The following is a 21,276-nucleotide window of genomic DNA, read 5'->3' on the forward strand; positions in this document are numbered from 1 at the left end:
CCTTTAGGAAGCTGGCAGGCTTTTCACTATTCAGGTGGTTAAGTGTGCTACCTCAGTTTGCACTGTTTGATTGACCATTATCCTGCACACTTGCAGTTTCAGGGTTTTTTTGGTTAAAGTCACGAAACTCTAAACTTTATACTGATTGGACCTTTATAGACCACAACTGTAGAAGATACCATCCAAATATAGGCACTTTAGGTATCCTTATTCTATCCCAGCTATGTCACTTTTCTTGTAAATATTTGTTTTGTACTGATGTTTATTTACTGATGCTTTCTCTCCTTGACAGTAGTTCCTGTACTTGGTTGGTTTCTCTGTTGGAGAACACCAACGATTTCCACCGTTTCAGGCCTGCCTGAAACAATGGGTATGCACAACGAGTACGGAACAAAGGGGTTAAGTTTCACTGGTTACAAATGCTGGTAGAAACAAGTGCTGGCAATGCTGTACAGTATTTTTGGAAATGAATTTCGATTAGCTTAGAGGACCTGACAGAGGCACCCTGTGGCATTTAGATTTAACAGTTAGTCCAAAAGGGCAGGTAAACAGACCCATTAAGCAGGGTCAGCAAAAGCTTAAACCAAATACTAAAACATAATTCCCCTTAATGATAATAGAACAGTACTTACAAATGTGGCAGTGCAGTAGAGGGTGTTAGGGAGATTAGCTCTGCGTATTTGTTTCTGAGATATGGCTTCAGCACAGCTGGCTGTTTTTGCTGCAGTCTTATATAGATTTTAAAGACAACTCCACCTGCGCTATCAGTCATGGGCTGCTTTGTCAGGTTGTTGCACAGCTGCATATCAGCAGCTGGCAATTTGTGTGACCAGCCTGGGGGGCCTCCAGTACCATCCTGGCCATGAGTTTGCAGGGCTTCTGCTAGCCTGTGTCTCAGAGGCTCCTGCTGTGTCTCTGACAGGTCATTGCTACACACACTCTTATTCTCAAGTTATTGGTAATTGGCTCTACACAGTAGAGTAGAACTTAAAACATGTATGTATGTGTTTATTTATACAGACACACATATGATTTTGTAGCTACTTGATATTATCAATCCAGTCACAGCACTGTTAGTGGCAGGGGTTGGAGCTTCCTTCTTTTCAGGTTATAACAACCCTGTGCACTTCCTGAAGCGAGACGTGTAGACTAAGTACTCTTGGGATAATTGTGGGAGTTCTCAGAGTAAACCCCAGACCCAACAGCATCTAGTTCACATTCGTGTTCAAAGAGGACTAGGAAGGGCTCCTGGATCGGTTGCAATATTTGAAGCACATACATGATTGCCCCTCAAATAAGGTAAATGACAGGAGGTGAATAGAACAGGCAGGATAAATAAAACACAGTAGTGAAACACATATGGACAGAGTAATAAGTGTCTGTTAAAGCACAGCCCCCATTTAGTCATCATGGAAGAGGTTAGAGACATGATGGAAGTGGCAGATTTTAAAGACGGGCAATTACAGTAGTGCCTCCTGCACTGAGATGGCAACATGAGTATGAGAAGGAAGTACTGGAAAATCTGAGAAAGAGTTGGTCAGAGGGGCAACACTTTCAGGTTAGAAAATGGAGCCAATAGTTTGATTGTGTATCATTTGAATCTAGTATGGTGAGAATAGTTCATTGTATCCAAAAACAGAAATTGCTGATTGATGCCATGAAGAAAGGAAAAAATTGATAACAGTGGGCAGGTGCAGAGTTACAATGACACATAAAAAAGGTCACATTTAGCTTTCTGTAAGAGGGTCAACATAGCATTTTTCAAAATGATTCACAAAAGGCAACATGTGAAATATGGAGGATATAGAGAGGAGCTTTGGCTGTGATGGGGCAGACAGCAAAAATAGCATCTCGGGTGTCCTGTGTCATAAAACACAGTATGGTGCAATACAGATGTGAATACATGGGAGAAAACACAGATCTAAAGTGATGCAGAAGCTGCAGGACGTAATGGTGTGATGGTGGGGCTGTCCCTGCTGATTGTGAAAACACTTTCTGATCTGTATTAACATAATTGCAATCTCAGCATTGCTCATTTGCTTCTTACCATGTTGTGGTATGCATTATGGAGAGCCATGTCAGTCAGAACTGTACTGTAGCATGGTAAAGAAATATACAAATTTGATGAAGACCTTGATTTTTGGTCCTAAAACTTGCAAAACTGTTAACTTTTTTTAACAAGAACTACACCAAATGGGAATTTAGAGCCTAGAGAAATTGTACTCTTCCTTTTAAAGCTAACTGTAGCTAAGTATACACATTCTTCTGGTTAAATACCTTTCTAAAGCCAAATATGCAGTACAGTGACAGACTATAAACTGTTAAATGTATAGAATTCCAACCAGAAGTCTGATTAAATAGGTATTCATCCCTGTTTTAGAGATTTTAAACATTATTACTGACCCGTAGCAGTAAATCTGAGTTAGGAACAAAATTGCCAGGGAGTTTTGACTACTGATAAAGTCTGTGTTTTGCTTTGTTTTGTTTTATTTTACCCCATTAATACACTTTTTAAAAAGGACAGTTTTAAAAATGAATGGAATAAGAAGGTAATTTTTTCCAGTCCTGTTCACTTCACATAGGTGAAAACTACACAGAAGGAAAAGGTTAAATCCTAGACTCTTGTCTGGGCTATTCAGCCTTTCCAAGGACATGATGTGATGTGACAGCCCCATTTCATTTTTAGAAAAGTCATTTGGTCTTGTCACTTAGAAGGAAGCAGGGATCTTCACTCGGTTATTCCCTCACCAGAGTGGGGGATAGGAAATGGACGAGGAAATTCTCTGTATGCTGCCTCTTTAATATTGATCTTTGTAGCACAACTTTCAACATGTGTTGAAAGCATGGAGGGTGGAATTGAGCACTGTTAGGCTGGTAGTAGCTTTTCATCCCCTGGGAACGAAGAGGAACCAGTGGAGAAATTAGTTTCCAGGAGAATTCTCAGGTGCATAATTTCTCCTGGAGACTACAGCTCGGATATTACCCTGCTCTGGGCTGTGACTCTGCCCTTGCCGTTACATGAAGCTCTGGCTCCCCATGTGTGTAGGTTTCACAATATTCCCCTGTAAAATTCTTCTGCCACTTTTACAGGCACATATGTGAACGAAAATGAGTACCTAATAATGACGCCTGGAGCAAGTGCTGCTGACACCAAGTACAGTGCAAACTCTCTGTGAAAAGAAGCAGCGATTCCTCTCAGAACTCACTATTCTCCGATTCTCTTTTCAACAGAGTCTGTAGCTACTCTGACAAATTGCCTGGTGGTTCTGTGATGTGGATTAATGTCCACTAGAGGCTAGGGTGAGATCGTTGAACTTGTGTTCCCTTGTTCCCTAAGCCAAAATTTCTAGCTCACTGTGCCTGAAACGAAAGGTCTGGGTGACTTCACGTTTTAACCCACTGCGCTGCCAATATCCCAGATATTATTGCTCTCTCCTGAAGTCTGTAATGCTGTCACAATGACTGCCACCTCCTTTGGCAATGTAGAGGGAGAATGAAAGCAAAAAAGAAGCAAAGCATTAAACATTTGAACAGCTATTCTCTGTAGAAAAAAAGGCATCCTTTCAAGAAGGACTAGCCTTTAACAAGTGCTAAAATTTCGTCAAATGAATCTTTTTTTCAGGGACATAAAGAGGGCGTTTCACAGCCCCTCCCACATGAATGGCCTTGGTCAGAGATCTTCAGAGGTCTTCTGTTGTTTGTAAATAGATGTATAAGCAAATGTTGTTTCCTGAGAGATCACATGACTGAGTTTGTTCCTCTAACGTATTATTCATTACCTCTTAAGATTCCTCAGAACAGCCGGTCATTTTCATTGCATAAAATAACCGGTGGAGCAGCACATCCAGTTATGTTACACTGACAGAATGTCAAGAAAATGAAAACAAATGGTTTGAGCAATCCTTCAGGGGATAGAGAGTTCAGTTACTAAGCTACCCACCAGAAACTGTGTGATTTAGTCATCTAGGATGATTTTATTTCTTTTTCTGTTATAGGTTTTACCACATAGATCTGTGTTTATCACTGGAGAGAGATATCAGAAAAATTTGGGACTGCTTTTGGCACGGTCAGAATTTGCAGACTGCTGTGCTGACAAGTGTTTGGGTAAAGTGAGAAGCAATACTATAACCTGTAACTCTATTAGCTTAGGTTTGTGAGCGCATGTCTGTTTTTAGACTGCCATGCAAAAAGGCGGGTGACCTACATGGTCATACTAGTGACTATACTGTAATAAACACAGGACACCTCTTGCATGTTCTTTCCCTCTCTGAATTTGTATTTGAATCCTTTCCTTCAAGGATCAAGTCACTTAAAATATAAATTAAAATAGATCTGGATGAGTTATGAAGGAAGAGAAGTGAAAATCCAAATGGTTTTAACACTGTATGTGAAGACAGGGGGGTTCTGCTAGCACCAGTATGGAGCGTGGAGACTTGTGCTTATCTTCTCTTAACCAGCCTAAATGAATCAGCTTCACTTTAACTCTGTGCACATAACTGAGGAGGGTAAAATCTCTGTGTTGCTATTCCTTCACCCATAGATGTATGGTGTTGCTTAGGCCATATAGCAGTTTGTTGATGTTTGCCCCGGAAATGTAGACCAAAGTGTTTATGTAGACATTTAAATCCCCTTCAGAAACCTTAGTGCAGAGTAAATCAGGAAAGACAGGGAATTACGGCATGATAACTACTCCTTGCCAGTTCCCCACTGTATGCTCTTAGCATGTACTAAGAATAAAGAAGTTATGCCACTCTCAAAGTGGATGAGGTGAGCAACTAGTGGGTTGCGACTTCACAGTCCTGAGTCCTGAATGTTAAATTTCCGATGTAGGTAGACCTACACCTACACTCTCAGATTAACATCACCTGAATCACGAAGATTTGCAGCAGTAACAGTGCCAGAAAGATTTATGAGGAGTTATAGATACTTCGCATCTTACTACACTAGCCTACATCTGATGTATGCAGATAGGTGTCTAAGCTTAAATTAATACATTTGAAAATTTTAGCTATAGCACTTGTCTGCTGAATGGAAGTTTTACATTTTCTTATCCAGTACAAGCACTGCAGTGTGCCCTCTGCATCTTCCTAAATGCATGAAGAAAAAATTTGGCTTGTCCCTCTGTCATAAGGTCGGTTCTTAAGATCAGTAGGATTTAGACTGCTGGGGAAACATGAAATGTTCCTAAGTAAAGACAGAGTGTGTAATTTTTTCTTCATTTTGTTACAAAAGCTTTGTTTATGGTCACAGTTTGCAAGGAGTTTCAGAAGAACTCAGAAAGCATGCGATAAAATAAATTTATTCCAGTTTCAGAAAAAAAAAATTCTTCAGTCCTATCTTCTCATGATGGAGACTTGACTGGGTTGGGTTTTGTAAGCGGATGAAGGAAAGTATATATTATTTCCACCTGTGATTAATTGCACAGTAGTCTTACACTCCTGTGATATAGTATGCCTTAGTGTTTTTATGGCATTTTGAGCTATGTTTGTGGCATTTAAAACTATAGATTAATTTATAATAGGTGTTCTTGCACCAGAAAAAATACAGAAAGCTTAAAAAATTGCATACAAATTAAAAACATATATAGAAATTTCAGCCATATTTTCTACCTCCTTCTAAGAAAATTACACGTATTTGAAAGTAGGGTCTTGAAATGGAAGTGCCACTTCAGCTATATTGTGCTGTAACTCACATGGCACTTCAGTAATATTATGGATTTTTATGAGGCAATTCTTCTTAAAAGTTATTTTATCTTCCCTGTTCTCAATCAGCCTTATAGAAGCTGAAGTGCTGGTTTAACTATCCTTTCCATGACCCTCTTTCCCAATTGCTCACATCCAAAGCAAAGAGGAAAATGTCATATATAGTGGGGCAGCTATCTGTATATGACATGTCTAGGTCTCTTAGAGTGCTGACTTTTTTTTGAGGTATTCATTAGCCCCTGAACTATACCATATTTTAGAGCAGTTTAAGTGGTTAAAGGTTATGGAGCAGGATAGTTGATGCAGATATTTTCTCTACGTTAGTATAGCTGTTTTTTTCAGTAACAGTGTATTGACCTTCAGTGGAAAGCATCATTAGGCCTGCTTAAAATATGGACAGTCTTTATTAAACCCATTACATTATTTCTCCCATCACAAAGTGTTAGCAAGGATAGGTGAGCTATTTAAAATAATATGTAGACTACAGTGGAATGATTATTTACTTTTTAATAAATGGTTTAATAAAATCCAAGATAAGGTGGAAAACTGAGAATTTTAAGTTATTGCTAATTGTCGAGGACTTTCTGTTGTGTTTGTACAAACGGTATGTTTACTTACAATGTTTGTGGGGGCAGAGGGATTCAAATAGGTGGAGATTCAAAACACCATGAAGAAGAAAGCTTTCCTTCCTACAAAGGTCTTTCAAAGGCTTTTCTGGGCAAGGTGTGCTTTAAAAACAACTGGAAAACAGGATGCTGCTCTGCTGGGTAGCATCTCCTCTTTTGGCTGTGGTGAGATGAGTTTCTTGAGAACAATTTTCACTCAACTTGGCTCTTCCTGATCCAGTAGTGAGTATTCAGGTCTATCTTTATCTCACTGATGATTCAGCCCTGATGAAGTCCCCAATACTAGGCATGCTGAGATTGTTTGAGAGTTCTCTAAATCAAGCCTTGGGTGTCTTCATTAAACAAATGTCGTAACTGAAGCAGAAATTACAATGCCGATGCAGGAATCGCTGACTGACATTTATGTTTTCTACTGTGCAGGAGATCAGATGTTCATCATGATTCCTTGCAGGCTCCGAATCTGTCCTCTGTCAGGGGACACACCACTCTCTCCATGTAATTCACAGCTCTAATTTGATGCAACTCGATGATAATCTCTGTTTTGCTCATATGAATAACTGATGTCTGCTCTGGTTGTTTGCCATGGTGCATGCAGACGCCTTTGTTGTATGTGCGCAATCTCTTCTCAGAGAAGGAAAACAAGGAAATCAATGCCTAAAGGGAAGCAGAGAAGCTCAGCAAATTCCTTACGGGCTTCTGCTTCAAAAGCAAATTGTTTTCACTTTCTTCTCTGTCTTCAGCAGAGGAAACTTTGGAAGTCACTTTGTCCCAGAGTGCTCTGCTGTTGAAACACATGGACCTGATGAAATTCAAGCTGACCTTGAGAAACCCACTGGAAACCCCAAAGCTCCAGCCATGGGGGCCCCTGCTCTGAACTTGCTGATCCCCAAGCTCTTCCTTTATATTGCTCTTTGATGCTGCCAGTGAAAGATGTTTTATATTTAAACTTTTACTTAATGGAGCTGAAGTGGAAGCTCACACCAAGATAATAATTCTGATTGGACATATGCTTGCTCATTTTTTTCCTCTGCCAGATGTATCTATCAACATATGCCTTTGTGGCATGGTACAAAGCCGTGACCTCATTTGCTAGTGCCACAGCTCTGATCCTGTAAAGGACACTGTATTTACTACACATCTAGTGCTTTTGCACACATGACTGTGTTTTAGCGTTCCTGAGTTCTTTTTCATACAGCTTTTAAATGTCATTTTAATAGAGAAAAAATGTGTAGCTGAGATTTCTGTTCATATCTGCTTAGTCTCAGGCATGGCAATGTGACAGCTTAATGTTATGCTTATATGCATTGTCTGCATATTTTCTACTCTCCTATAGAATGTGAGTCTTAGCATTCATATATGATTTATTTAATGCATATAATATAAGTTTTGTCTTTAACAATTTTGGTTCCACATGCCACTTTTGTGTCTAAGTATTACAAATTTTGTTACTGGAAAGTCTCCATACACCTCAATAAATAGGGGAAGCAACTGCCAAAACAAACTATATGCATATCCTGAAAAATACAAGAGTTTTTTCCAGTAGAAACCAGATTTGGTAAAAGAATCAGTCAAACATTTACCTCTGGGGTAGCACCAGGGATGGATTTAGAACATATAGTTGCTTTTTTGCATATTTATAATCTTTGCTATTGTTAACTCTTCTATCGTTTTTAAGCAAATTTTATTCAGACGTAAAACACTAAACACTAAAGCATCAATAATGTGTTTTGTTCTTAAAAAGTTAAGGCTGAAGAGAATTGCATATTTTTCTGTACGGATAAGCCCTTTTGTAGAATAATATTTACTTGAATTTTGCCAAATCAAACGTTTGCTGAAAAAAAATCCTGATTTTTGTCTGTTTGATTGAGTATTTATCTTGCTATTTTTGCATGAGTGTTTCAGCAGTTGTTTCACTACCTAGTGAAAAACACCTAGGGACACCAGTGAAGCTGCAATCTCCATCAATTCAGACCTATATTCTTAAACCCCTCTCTTTAAGTAACAGTCTTGGCTTATGTAGAACATGATTCTGAAACTGCGCTGCAACACCGCTGGTCTTGCTCTGGCCATTTCATCACTCAGATTCAGTCTATCCAAAACTAAGGAAAAAAGCATATTTTCCTGTCTTTGCAAGGACTGTAGAATTACAAAAGCAGTGTGAAATAGGCATTGGGATTCCTCACTCAAATTTAAGGTAATCCCTATGTGTTTGTTTGTTTGTTTGTTTTAAATTCTGTCCCTTGGGGATTAGAGGTTGGGATGGAGTTTGCAGTGCAATTTCTACAAGTATCTGTTGGAAAAGCAGTCCATCAGGTCATTTCAGATAATGTGGATCATCACTAGCCATGGGTGAATTTGAAGCAGAGCTCAGAGATGACAGAGTCTCTGTCTCGTGATCCCACCAGTCTGTACCTTCCTCCTGGGGCTTGAACCCTGCCATGAATTCTGTTTGCTGCTTTTCCAAAGTCTACAGAAGGGCTGTCAGGCAACAAGAGATTAAGGAAGCGATTAAGAATTGATCATAACTTGCCTCTAGTCTAGTGCTAAATACATCCCTGAGTCTCTGAAATGTAGGAGAGGCCTCTGTAAATTAATCCGTGAACAGTCCTATTCTGCGGTGCTGTAGATTCTTTAATTTAGAAAGCAAGTGTAAAGTCACCAATAAGTATTTATTGGCTGGTAACCTAGATAGTTAAGAGACTAATGTCAGCAGTCAGAGTGTTATTGCCTAGATATGGCTTTTTCAGAGGGGAGTGATGAGATCATCTTCTTTTCCTTATTTATTATTATTAATGATTCTTCTTTTGCAGTCATCTTGCTGAACAATGAGAATTGTAACATCACTAGACCATTCTGCAGCCTATTTTGTTTCCATGCCTGAAACACGTAATGCCTTGAAGACTAGCAGAAAACATAGATGTGTAAATAAAGCAGCTTTCTCTTTTTATTTAGTGAGCAATTTCACAACACAACTGTTAGGTTAACCCTGTCTTGTCATTCCTAACGTAAAGATACAACTGCTTCTTTCCTGTTATTGCCTGGATATACTACACAACTAGTGGGACAAGCAAGTCAGGTGTAATATCCCATTATTTCTGGCTGGAAAGCTGTACTAATATTTGCTCTGTTTTCTGCAGGATGGGACAGACCTGAGGGAGGAATATGTAGGCTGTGGTCCCAGGCATGGTATGATCCTCCTGACTTGAGAAGACTCATGAGCTGATTTCCTTTCTAGTCTTCATGTTTACTGTGATGCAAGTACAACACAGGCAGGCTTTCCCTTACAAAGTACCTGTGGTGAAAAAAGATTAATGTAAAAATTAAAAAACTATGTTTGACCAATTTTCAATATTAAAATTTTCACCTTCAGTCTGAGCTTTACATGAAAGTTTCTACAAGATTGCAATTTGTCAGAATGAATTTATGCGTTCACATATGTCTTTTCATTGTAATTGCTGTCTCATTGTCATAGGACTCAGTGGATCTTGCCAGTCTGAATTTATGAATATGCTTGTGGGTGAATAGCTGTTTGTGTCAAGGTCAAGTGTATATACATAAATCTGCACTGTTTTATAAACGGGGAGTGGAAAATAAGGCTGTGAAAATCTGCATCTATTTCTGAATACCAAAAGAATCAAAAACAAGATAGTGGTTGTTTAGCAGGAACTAGGGAGTTCTAAGGAGCTTTTTGATGTCTTTGCTGTTTCTAGATGTCCCGTTCGCTGTTGTCCTGCAGGCAGGTGTCATGGGGTGATGCCTACCCAAAAGCACCACTTTGACTGCATCTGCCCAGCCCTAGCTCATTCAGTGATTTTGACACGTGTTGAAAACAAGGAAAGCTTGGGTACTTGTTATGGGGGGCTCAGCTGGGAGCTCTAGACTGCATCTGGCTCATTGTATTGGTTAGGCAGGGAGGGGAGAAATGAGGAGGCACAGATAATAATGGTTCACATGCTGGTATCACATTGGGGCAGAAGTCCAGAAGGTGGTAATAATACAATTAACCACCAGGTATGGAGAAAGCTGCAGAAACTGGCTAGGCATGATGTGACCAACAAGGCCAATGATGGCTTGTGCCGACCACCTGAGTTAGAAAGCAAAAAATAGTGAAAACAGTAGCAGCTGGAGCCAGTGTCCTGCTCCCCAGGGCTGGTCAGAGAGCATGGCCTGCAGAGAAAGTCTGATTGTGTCATAACACAGAAAACTGAGACTGGAAATCACTAGTTCTCCATTATACCCATCCCATTTAGTAAATAAAATCTAAATTTTATGTCAGTGATTGGTGCAGTTCTTGTCTTGTAGCTACCTCACTCCTAAATTCTCCTGTGACAGCAGGACATCTATGGACTTATAGAAATTTTCCAATAGTTATCATTTTATTGTGATTAAACAATATTTGTCACCTAGCTTAAGCCACACATTCGTGTGATTGTGTATGAATATCATCTTTCGCTTTTGTAAATTGGTTTCTAGAGTTCTTGTTTGCAGACAAAAGTTTGGAAATGCAATCATGTTATAAACACTGGGGATTTAAAGACTCTAATTCTAGGACTCATATGGCCTTAAATCCACAAAAGCAACAAAACAGCCCCAAATTTATCTCTGCTTTCTTCATTTCTAAAATGGATTTAGTAGTTCTGGGAGAGCAATGATGGGATAAAGCGTAATTATTTACGAAGCATGTATTCTCTAGGGCATCTGCCCATTGCTCCTGACACCGGTCCCCTCAAGGAAAGCACTTTGACTAGTCAATAGTTAATCCAATGCCCATATAGGCTTACAAAGTGCCATATGGCTGAATTCAGCTGTCAGTGCTAATGCTCTACTCTGGAACAACATGTTGCTTAATCATGTATTTGGACCCAGTTAAGAGGTAATTTTATTCAAGAGGGAGGAAATGAGTTAAAAAACTATGGATCTATTGCTTTAGAAGGCTGAAAAGCAGTAAGTGTCTGGCTGGGGCACAGGGGGACAATCGATACTTATTTCTGAGGGTAAAATTTGCTATTTGCAATATTCACATCCCTCAAGTGGACATCATGTTAGGGGTTGTCATAGAGAGCCTAACATTTATGAAAGTGAAGTAAAAATGTATTTTTTTAATATAACTAACTTCTAAATGCACTTTTTTACTTGGTGCTTTGTTCTTTTTAATATAATGCCTTCTACCTTGTTCCTCACTCTAGCAGCTGAAGAGCTTCCTGTAAGACATGGAAGAAAATGTGACACATGTTGGTTATGTGTTGTCCTTTTGTGTTCTCAAGTGCAAAATTATTTGAAATTGAGTCTTTTTTTGGTGGGAGTTGTTTTGTGCTTTACATATATGCAGGTTATTACGTTTAGATTAAAGGCATCAGGGAAGGTAAAAAGAAAACAGTTTTGCACTGGAGGGGGAAAATTGTACCGGGAGAAGTTTGTGCTGGTGCATAATTGCTTGAAAAGTTCATTCAGGAGTCTTAGTTCAGCTCCTGAAAAACTTCTGCTTCCCACGCAAAGGAGCTATGTAGCTGAGGGCTTGCTGCTTGTCATCCACTGATAAAAAAAGAAAAACCTTGAAAATAGACCCCACATGAAGAAAGCTTCTATGTTAAGCCAATATAGAAAGGAGAGGGTACATATGGTACATTGATAATATATATATAAAATTATGCTCTTAAAGACAAATTGGAAAGAGATGATGGTAGCTTGATGAGATCAAGCCAACATCCCATTTCCTAATTTTAGCCTTCCAAGCTAGGTTTCCTCCATGATGGTTAGACTAGTGTGCGCTTGAAGAAGGATGTAAAAGTCCTTTTTCTGATGACGGCTTTTTAGGAAAAGAGGAACACTGATGTTTCACAATGCTTTGTTAGCCAGAAAGGGCATAGTTTAAATCCAAGAAATCCTGAATAAGCACTGCTTATGTTTTCTAGGAACTTTAAAAAAAATGAACGCATTGAACACTGGGAATGTAGGTGATTACTGCCTGGCGGAACAGATGGGGGATCTATGCTTAAAAAGGCTTTCCAGATATATGGTATTTTCAAAGACGTCTTGGTGCTCTGTTCTTTTGCATATTGTGAGCACTCAGGGTTGAGAAAATGATGTACTGCACTGGATAGCTCCTTGGGGCAGGATTTGGCAGCTTAAGTGGAGGCTGATAGGCAAAATCTCTTGGTCTGTAATACAGCCTCAGCCTAAGCTTGCAGAAATTTTTTATGTGTCATCCTGTTAGTATAAGCCTTTGTTTTCTGCCATAGACACTCTTGTCTGAACTAGCCTTTGTTACCTGCCATCTGTTTGGATCCACAGCCCTGGCTTGGACCCATCTTTATTACTTTGAATATGTAGATGCTGCCTGTTTAGCAAAGATGCATCTTTGCTGCATAATAGTATAAAATATATATACAACTCTTGTCACATAAAATGTTGCCTCAGAAATGTATAGAACAATGAAATATCATGCAAGCATCTCCCTTTTTCTATCATATGTATATCTTTAGATAATTTCCCCTTCCCTGAGAAGACACAATCAATGTCTATGAAGTTCCAGTTACATTTTCTTGGATTAGAATGAAATAGTTTTTCACTTTCCAGTGTTTGCAGGTACGTGCGGTGCTCAGGACTGACAATGTCAGACAGTAGTCAATTTGAGGATGATGGAGGATTAGAAGGAGTTTCTGCCACTCTAACCTAAGAACTGCAATAAGCTTCATATTCTGTATTCTGAGACAGTCTGTTGAAACTAAAATCGGAAAAAAGGGGAAAAAGTGTCCAACTTTGGTAAATGTCAGTTGAAGTTTCCAAGGCTTTTTATATATCAGGTTACACCTTTACCCCAGGTGGTCTTGCAACTTCACCATCTTGGATTTGCAGAAAAGAAGAATCAGGATCAGTATGGGACTAAATCAATGAAAATGAAAGAGCTAAATTGTTATGAAATTTTAACTTGCTTCCCAACCTTTTTTCTTTAGGTATCTAGCTGCCCAGAGGAATTTTAGGCTGACACATGTATTGAACAGACTAGAGTATTTTCAGTAAGAGAAATGGTAGGAGCATTAAAATGGAGACATTTCTGTAATTATTTTAGAAATAAAAAATAAATGCTTCTAATCTGTGGATGAACCCACTCTCTACCACAAATGGAGGTCAATAAGGCATTTTCCTTTTTTACTACGAGAGTTAGAAATGGTGATTTACTTAAGAGGCAGATGAACTTGTTTTCTCCTGCATCTCTTTGATGCAGGAGGCTTGTAGTACTTTATCTTCCCAGAACTGCCTTAGGATATCCTTAAGGCAAATATTGATTATTTTTTGAAAAAAGTCTTAAATAAAGACAGACAGCATGTTTTCAGAAGTCAAAATTTAATAGTGAAGATGAAGGCACTGTGTGAAAGACATAAGTATCAGAACTAAAAACAATCTAATAACAGTAACTCTAATAACTCTACTAGTTTAAAAAGAAAAGAAGGAAAATCACTCATTGTATTTTCCTAACCATCTGGAAATGATTTTCTGGTTTCAGCACAGTTCCAGCCGTACGCATATGATTGTACCAGATTTAAGGATCAAAGATATAGATAGGCATCAAAAATGAATCTGTTTGCAATTTAACAGCAGTGGTTCATGTGTTTTGATTCTTTCCCTAGGCCTGTGAGCTTTTGGAAAACAATGGGCTAATGCAAGGTGGATCAGAGTTTACAGACTCATGCTTTTTATGTGTTCTGCAGGACTAAAACAGGGAATCATACAGTGAGATAAAACTAACTGGAGGAATTTGAAATTTACTTCTCTGTTGTAAACAAATGTTTACAGAAGAAAAAAGGAGTATTCATCAATAGATCTGTATATCACTGAAGACTCCAGGATCTTTCTATGTGGTTTGCAGAGCTATATACCATAGCAATGGTATACTCCTTAGCCATTCTCTAGTAATGTTGTATTTTGTTGTAGGAAGTCTAAGAGTTTGACTTTTAACTAAGTAAGCCTTGGCTACTGGCCCATAGTCATACCTATTGCACTAGAGTGTATGTATTTAACAGTATTTCCTTATGTCATCCTAATTTTACTGTCATTTGTAACCATGCCTACAGTCTCCCAAAAAGCAGTTGTCTAGGAGAGAGTGCTGGAGAGAAGAATTTTACGATATAAAAATTTCAGAAAAGCAATACCAGACAAGAAAGATACAATCCATTAAGAAACGAGAGGCTGAAACTAATGACTCAGTCAGCTAAGTTGCTGAACTCATAACATTTGCCTTTGCAAGAAAAAAAAAAATGCTCAAACTGTGAGTACATAAAAGGTCACTCAAAAAATGGATATATATGAACATAAATAAATGATCCAGCCAGGACTATGTGGAGCACTTTTAATTAAACAAAGGAAGAAGAAGAGGTGCTCATGCAAGAAACCTTGTTTTTAAAAGGGGGGCTTTGAACAGCACTTAAATAGAACCAGCTGTTGATTTTTGATTCAATACTTAAATATAAATACCATTAATGTTAAATAAGTCTGTGCCTTAAGAGAGAGACCAGTACAAGGATCAAAAACATCCAAGATATTCAGAGAAATAATTGCAAGATTTTACTCTGTGATATGTTTTTACTCAAGACATGACCAGTTGGAAAATTGGAAGAAAAGTAAATGTTATGTCCTTTATTCCAAGAATGTCAATCAGAGTATTTACCTTCCAACATGAGCAACAGTACAAGTACTAAATTAATCACAACATGTAGAAAATAAGTGAATTACACTTGGTAACAAATATTTTACAAAGAATAACTCTCACCAGAAAAAAATGTGGAGTTTTAAGATAGCTAATTAAATGAGATCACTATCATACATTTTCCATATACATCATGAGTAAAGAATCTGCTAAAGATTTTCATATTTGATAGTGTTTATTTAAAAAGAATTATTTTAAAATATAATGCTAATTAGTTTTATTCTTGCCAGAGGTTTAGGTTTGGCTTGCATAGTTCAGATTTCACTGAATACTAAAAAATGTGTTTGGTATGCAGGATAGAGATACCTAGCCCAGAAATTTAAAGCTATAGAGGACCCAGTTCTCCCCAAACCACCGTGCATAGGAAGCCCAGACTCCTGGAAACAGGCGGCTGAGCAGGCTGGTCCGGGCAGCATCACTGCACACCGCTCAGAGGTTGGCTTGGGCACGAGCCATCCTCCAGGTCTGATGGTGTCTGCTCATGCGGACTGAAAATCAGGTGCGGCACATTGCAAAGACACAAATGAAAGGTTATCATTACACATCAGGTTAAGGTGCTGGATTACAAGGAGCTGCTTTCTTTCATCTACTCTACTGCAATGTGAAAAGGAGGAAAAACACCAAGTAATGCTACCTCTAATGCTACAAACCATGAAGAAACTCAAATTCCAGAGAGTAAGCAACTGAAGACTCTTGAGAAAGATGTGGACAGAAAGAAAGGATTTAGAAGGGACACACAATCAAGCAGTGGGTTAAAAGGAGCCATGACACAAGATTAGGGAAGCTAAAAGTATGTAGCTTGATCAGGGCTAAAAAAAGATGGGAGCTCAGCACGGTTTCTGTTCCAAAACTCTCACCTTTTTTGTGCACCTTCCAGCAAAGTCTGTCTATACCGGGAAGAGGAATATTCTCAGGAAGTATTTCTCTGCCTGCCTTGTACTGCAAAAGGCTTCTTGTTGCTGCCCTGCGTCTCTGTAAGGGAGAGGGATCTGCTACCACCCCGAGGAAATCCCTTGTTCTGCCACTCTGCTGCTTCGGAAGAGGAGAAGGCTTCGCTCCTCTTTGCCCTCTGAGGGGCATTTAAGACTGTGACTTGCGTCATATGTGCTTGGCTCTGGATCACCCTGTGAACAACATTTTTGGAAACTTAAAGTCCTTCAGGAAATAATGCTGTAGTCATATGACCATAGGCTAAAAATCTATAATTGGTAGGATGCTTCTTCTAGGCATTTAGCATTTAAAAAAGAAAAAAAAAAGGTTTCAAACTCATCTCTTTTTTTTTTGATTTCTTCCTGCCTCACTCCTATAAACTTCATTAGTATGTGACAAACTGGATCCATATGACTTTAAGTCCAGTGGCAAAAGGATGCAGTGTATCAATTCAGAGCTGTTTTTCAAATGTCACGAAGTAGCTGGGTTTCTACTTGGTTGAACTGGAGAGTGCCAGTTTGCGTCAGACTGATGAATTATGTAAAACCTGGTTTCCTTATGTATTATTAATCACCCCAAACAAAGGAAGACATTCTAATTAATTTGTGATGATTTTTACCTGTTAACTCCAAAGTAACTCATTCAAATTAAAAACTCCTTTTCTGAAGACTTGGATCTTGTTAAAAATGCAGTGAGACTGAATTAACAGTCTCTGTTGAAAGATATATACACTTGTATGGAAGTCTGTGGTCTTTAAAAAAATATAGGGTGATACTTCTGAAACACCAGCCAGGGAGTTTGTACCCACAGTATTTTAATGTAGGAGTGAGTTAGTAGCCTGAAAATTTGCAGAATGAAAACCTGCATGACAGTTGTATCTGGAAATGTGCCTGTTGCATACGACACCTTGTGCACCGGAGGCATCAATAGTTGAACTGAAGTCCATTTTTATTTAAAAACAGCAGATGAGCTAAGATAAAACCTGTGACTGATTTTACAATCCTGTATAGTGCATTATACACATTTCTTCAAAAGTGCTTCATTTTACAATGCTGCTTTATTTCACTTTATTAATAATATATATATCAATCACCATGTAAGAAAAGTATTTCCATCAGGCAGAGTCATTCATTTGTCATGTGAGCAATGTTTAAAATTCCTCTGCAGTCAAGAAATCCCTAAGTGTCACAGTGGGACTTGGAGGAAGGCTGTCTTTGGTGCAAACAGCAGAATACAGTGGGCAGGTCGATGCTTTCTCTTAGCCAGAGGCACAAATCGAGTTCCTGAGACCCCTTTAATGGTGAGATCAAGTTTTTCTTTACCACCACTCTTTTTCCTTCCTTCTCTACTGAATGCTTGATTAAACTACAAAGTTTGATGTACTCATTGTCTTCTCTTGTCTTGGTAAAGTGCAAATGAAAGCTGCACTTTATATTATGTATTACAGTAATGTTGTCCTTGGACTTCCAATGTTGCACCATGCAGACAGGATTAGTTATCTTGCTGTGTACAAACTACCAGTTACGAATACCTGGAAATTAATGAGTCATCTATTTAATCATAGCCTGGAATTAGGAACTGAAATCTATGCTGAGGTGCCTAAATTAACAGATTTGTTTTCTTTTTTTGAAGTAAATCAATGTTTAAAAAAAAATACATGACTTCTCTATTCACTAAAAATGCTAAGCAGTATTGTAACTTGTATTATACTAACCCCAAATCAGTGCAAGTGAGAGCTGAAATCAAGCTCATTGATTTTGGCGGGAAGTAGGTGGACTTGGCCATCTCAAAAACCCCGGACACTGTGTTTAGGAACCTACATTTAAAATTGTCTGTTTAAGATTTTATCCTCAGAGTTTCTTATTCAGGAATGAAACATAGAGCTAGAAGGCCAAACTCTCCTGTGAATGATACCAATACAAGTGAGGACTCTCTGAACCCAGTGGGTTGGTACAAGCAGAGGTGATACCAGAGTCAAGCAAAAGGTCTGTTGTTCCTTCAGGAATTTGCTCCCTTTTGATGGCACAGAGGGCACAAACTGGATAGATGTTATTTCCCTATTGGTAACATAGATTGACCGTAATGACTGGAAACTTAACAGCTAATGACTTTGAAGAAAAACAAGGTTGTTTCCGCATATCTTGTGTGTACCTCTGTTTTCTCTAATGTACATCTTTCTCATACATTTTGGGGACAAAAAGGTATCTGTATTTACAATAAAACTCAAGTGAGTAGCAGTTTTTATGACTAACACTTTGGATATGCTATCAAATAGTACTGATTTATTAATGCCATGAAGATTATAGACTTGGACTCAAAGTTTCATTGAAAGCTTTCCAAATTTTGCAGTGTCCTCCATCTAATTTATAAGCACTGAATGACTAGCCTTGGAAGACCTGATGAAGTCTTCAGAATGCTCCACATCATAGGAGAAATTTTCTTAGGATCTAATATTGGTATTTTTGTGGAACAGGCAAGTCTATGTTCTCTTAAACAAACACATGACATTGTTCACATTGCCATCTCTCTTTCTTTCTCTCCTCAAATGTATGCTGCATCATAGTGGACATAATATGCTGCCTTAGGTTATGTCAGGGGATTGGGTATACATCACAGGATATGATTAAATATGTTGTGGTTTGATGCAATGGGATGTATACAGCATTGCACAACAACAACAAAAAATCATTTTATAAGAAACAGGTGTTGTTCCCTAACTGGGCAGCAGAAAGAGTATTAAGTTGAATGTTAATATATACAAAATGATGCACACAGTGGTACTCCTAACTGTTCTTCTGGGAAAAACAAGCAGCAACTCTTAGCTAAATTATAAAACTGATTATATGCATATAAAAATATTAATTAGTTATTTCCTCATGTGTTCAAAGATCAGAATTAAGGAGAAAACTTTTTTTTTTAGATAAACCATGCAAAAACTTCAGTCTTCCACTTCTTCCAACCAAAGACTTCTCTGTAAGATTATACATCTGCTTTAACCATGGCCCCAGTGGAATCTCTGATAGATCATTATGGAATTGTAGAAGAAAGATCCCTATTCATCCTCTCTACTTTACATGAAAAATGCTGGTTGTATATTCAAAATCATGTAGTTTCTGAGCCACTGGTGCCTGGGAGAGTATTCTGGAGAAACACACCATATTCTTTCCCTTACTAGTCCAGTCTTCCTCAAAGCACCTTGTAATAACATCAAAGGTGGGATTCTGGACTAGAATGAACTCTGATCTGATTCAGAGTGACTTACCATTGAATATGGTCCATCTTCACCATTCAATCCAATTATAGTCACTGTCAAGTGAAACTACAGTTTAGTACATTTTTGTGCCTAGCTGTCATGTTTTCACGACATTTTAGTACAATTGTTATTCAGTTGTTATTCAGCCATATCTACCTTTCATGGACACTCTCACTAATAAAATGATGGCTTACAGCACGCAAAACAGGTTTCTTTCCATGGCTTATTTGTACATACTCAGCTTCTCTTATGGTCCTCTCTCTAAGTTTACCACATAATTCTTGCAGTTGAGAAATGGACTTAGCAGCACCGTGTTCAAACAGTGATCTCACCAATGTCCTCTAGAGACATATACAGGTATATTTCGTCTATTCTTTTCCCTACCATTACAGGCACCTCAGGCATTGGTGGCATTTCGTCTTTTATTTTTATCCATCCCAAGGCACACAGCTGAAACCTGAAAGGGATGAAATGGTTTGGTATAATCAAAGTCAAAGTCTTTGGCCTTAATATAGTTTACCTGAGATGTATTTGTATTACCTGGAATTAAACAATATTTCAGACTAGATGTTCTGAGTGTTTCTGATCTTAAACTCTATGAAACTATGGTTTAATTTACCAAAATAACTTGTTCTTCTTATATGAAAAAAATGTTTGAGCAGGATTTTTAATAAATTTTGGAACACAGTTTCTCATTTCTTCCCAGGTTTTTCATTCTTTGAAAGAGGCTGATTTTGTATTGACTTCTTAATCAAAAATTCTTGAACTTCTTTTTCAAACTTCATGTCCAAAAATCTGTATCTCATCTGGTCTGTATCTCACAGCTGCGATAAAGCAAAAGAGACCATGTTAATGATTTTAATTGAGGACAATACTTTCTCTCCCAAATCATTTTGAGATAAAGATTACATAGCATATGCTCTTTTGATCTAGCCTCAGAAACAGTGAGCTGTGTAGTTTGCAGTCAAGATAATTTACATGAGCACCAGTGAGGCTTTGAGAGATATTAAAAATCTAAAGAGCCTGAGAAAAATGGTTTGTAGAAGTGCCTAAAGTGGAGCACACCTGGCATAAGTACTTGCCAAACTCAGTTTATGAACCCTTTTGATTAGGTTTCCTTGTGGTGCCCATTAGTCATTTCTAAGACCAAGAGCTACAAGGGTTTCATGCTTTTTAAAGCAGTATTTTAGTCCTTTAGTGTTTAAGTGTGAAATGTTTAGCAGTGGCCTGGATGAATGCATTTGCATTTGCTTTCTGTCTCATCTTCTGCATTTTGAATGACATGCCTTATCAAGGGGAATTCTCTGCTGTTTATGTTCATGATCTTGCTGAAGCAAAGATGTCCTTCTTTCCTTGCTTTGTTTAGGAGTTGTGTGTAGATAACATCCTCTAAATTCACTACTTTATGTGCCTGTAGTTTTTTTCTTTTTTTTTTAAATTTCATGGCTTTTGAATGTCAAATTTCACGTGATGATTTGCCCACTGATCCCTAGCTGGCCTTGTATCAGCATCATTCAAAACATCACCTTGTGGATGCAGCTCCTCCCTTTAGAGGAAGCCTGACGATATTGGAGATATTACATTTTAGCTTCAAAAGGTTTCGTTTGAAAAAAGCATTTTTCAAAAATTCTGCAGAGTGGATCTGACAATTCTCATTGCCAACAAATAAGTACGCTGTGTAGAGTGTGGAAATTAATTTTACTGATAGCTAAATGAAGAAGGAAAAGTTCTTTATATTAACAAAAATCAGATCTGCTGCAAATAGACAAGAAAAAGTCAGCAAAAAGGATAGACTGGAACTGATTTAGGCAGTCCACTTAACTGAAGGCAAAAAGCTATACTAGTAATCTTAAAAATAAGAAATGTAAAACAAATGCATGAATCATAGGGAAAAAAAAAACACCTTGGGAAACAGGGCTAATCATAAATAATACACTAAAGCTATTTGTACAGTCTTTGGCGGGAGTAAAAAGACAGACTCAGAGGGGTTAGGATTATAAATTGGTTAATGCTGGGCATTAGTGGGAACATAGCTGGAACCTACATGTTCAATTCTGGGAG

The sequence above is a fragment of the Apteryx mantelli genome, chromosome Z (assembly GCF_036417845.1).
Source record: "Apteryx mantelli isolate bAptMan1 chromosome Z, bAptMan1.hap1, whole genome shotgun sequence".
NCBI classification, from domain to species: domain Eukaryota; kingdom Metazoa; phylum Chordata; class Aves; order Apterygiformes; family Apterygidae; genus Apteryx; species Apteryx mantelli.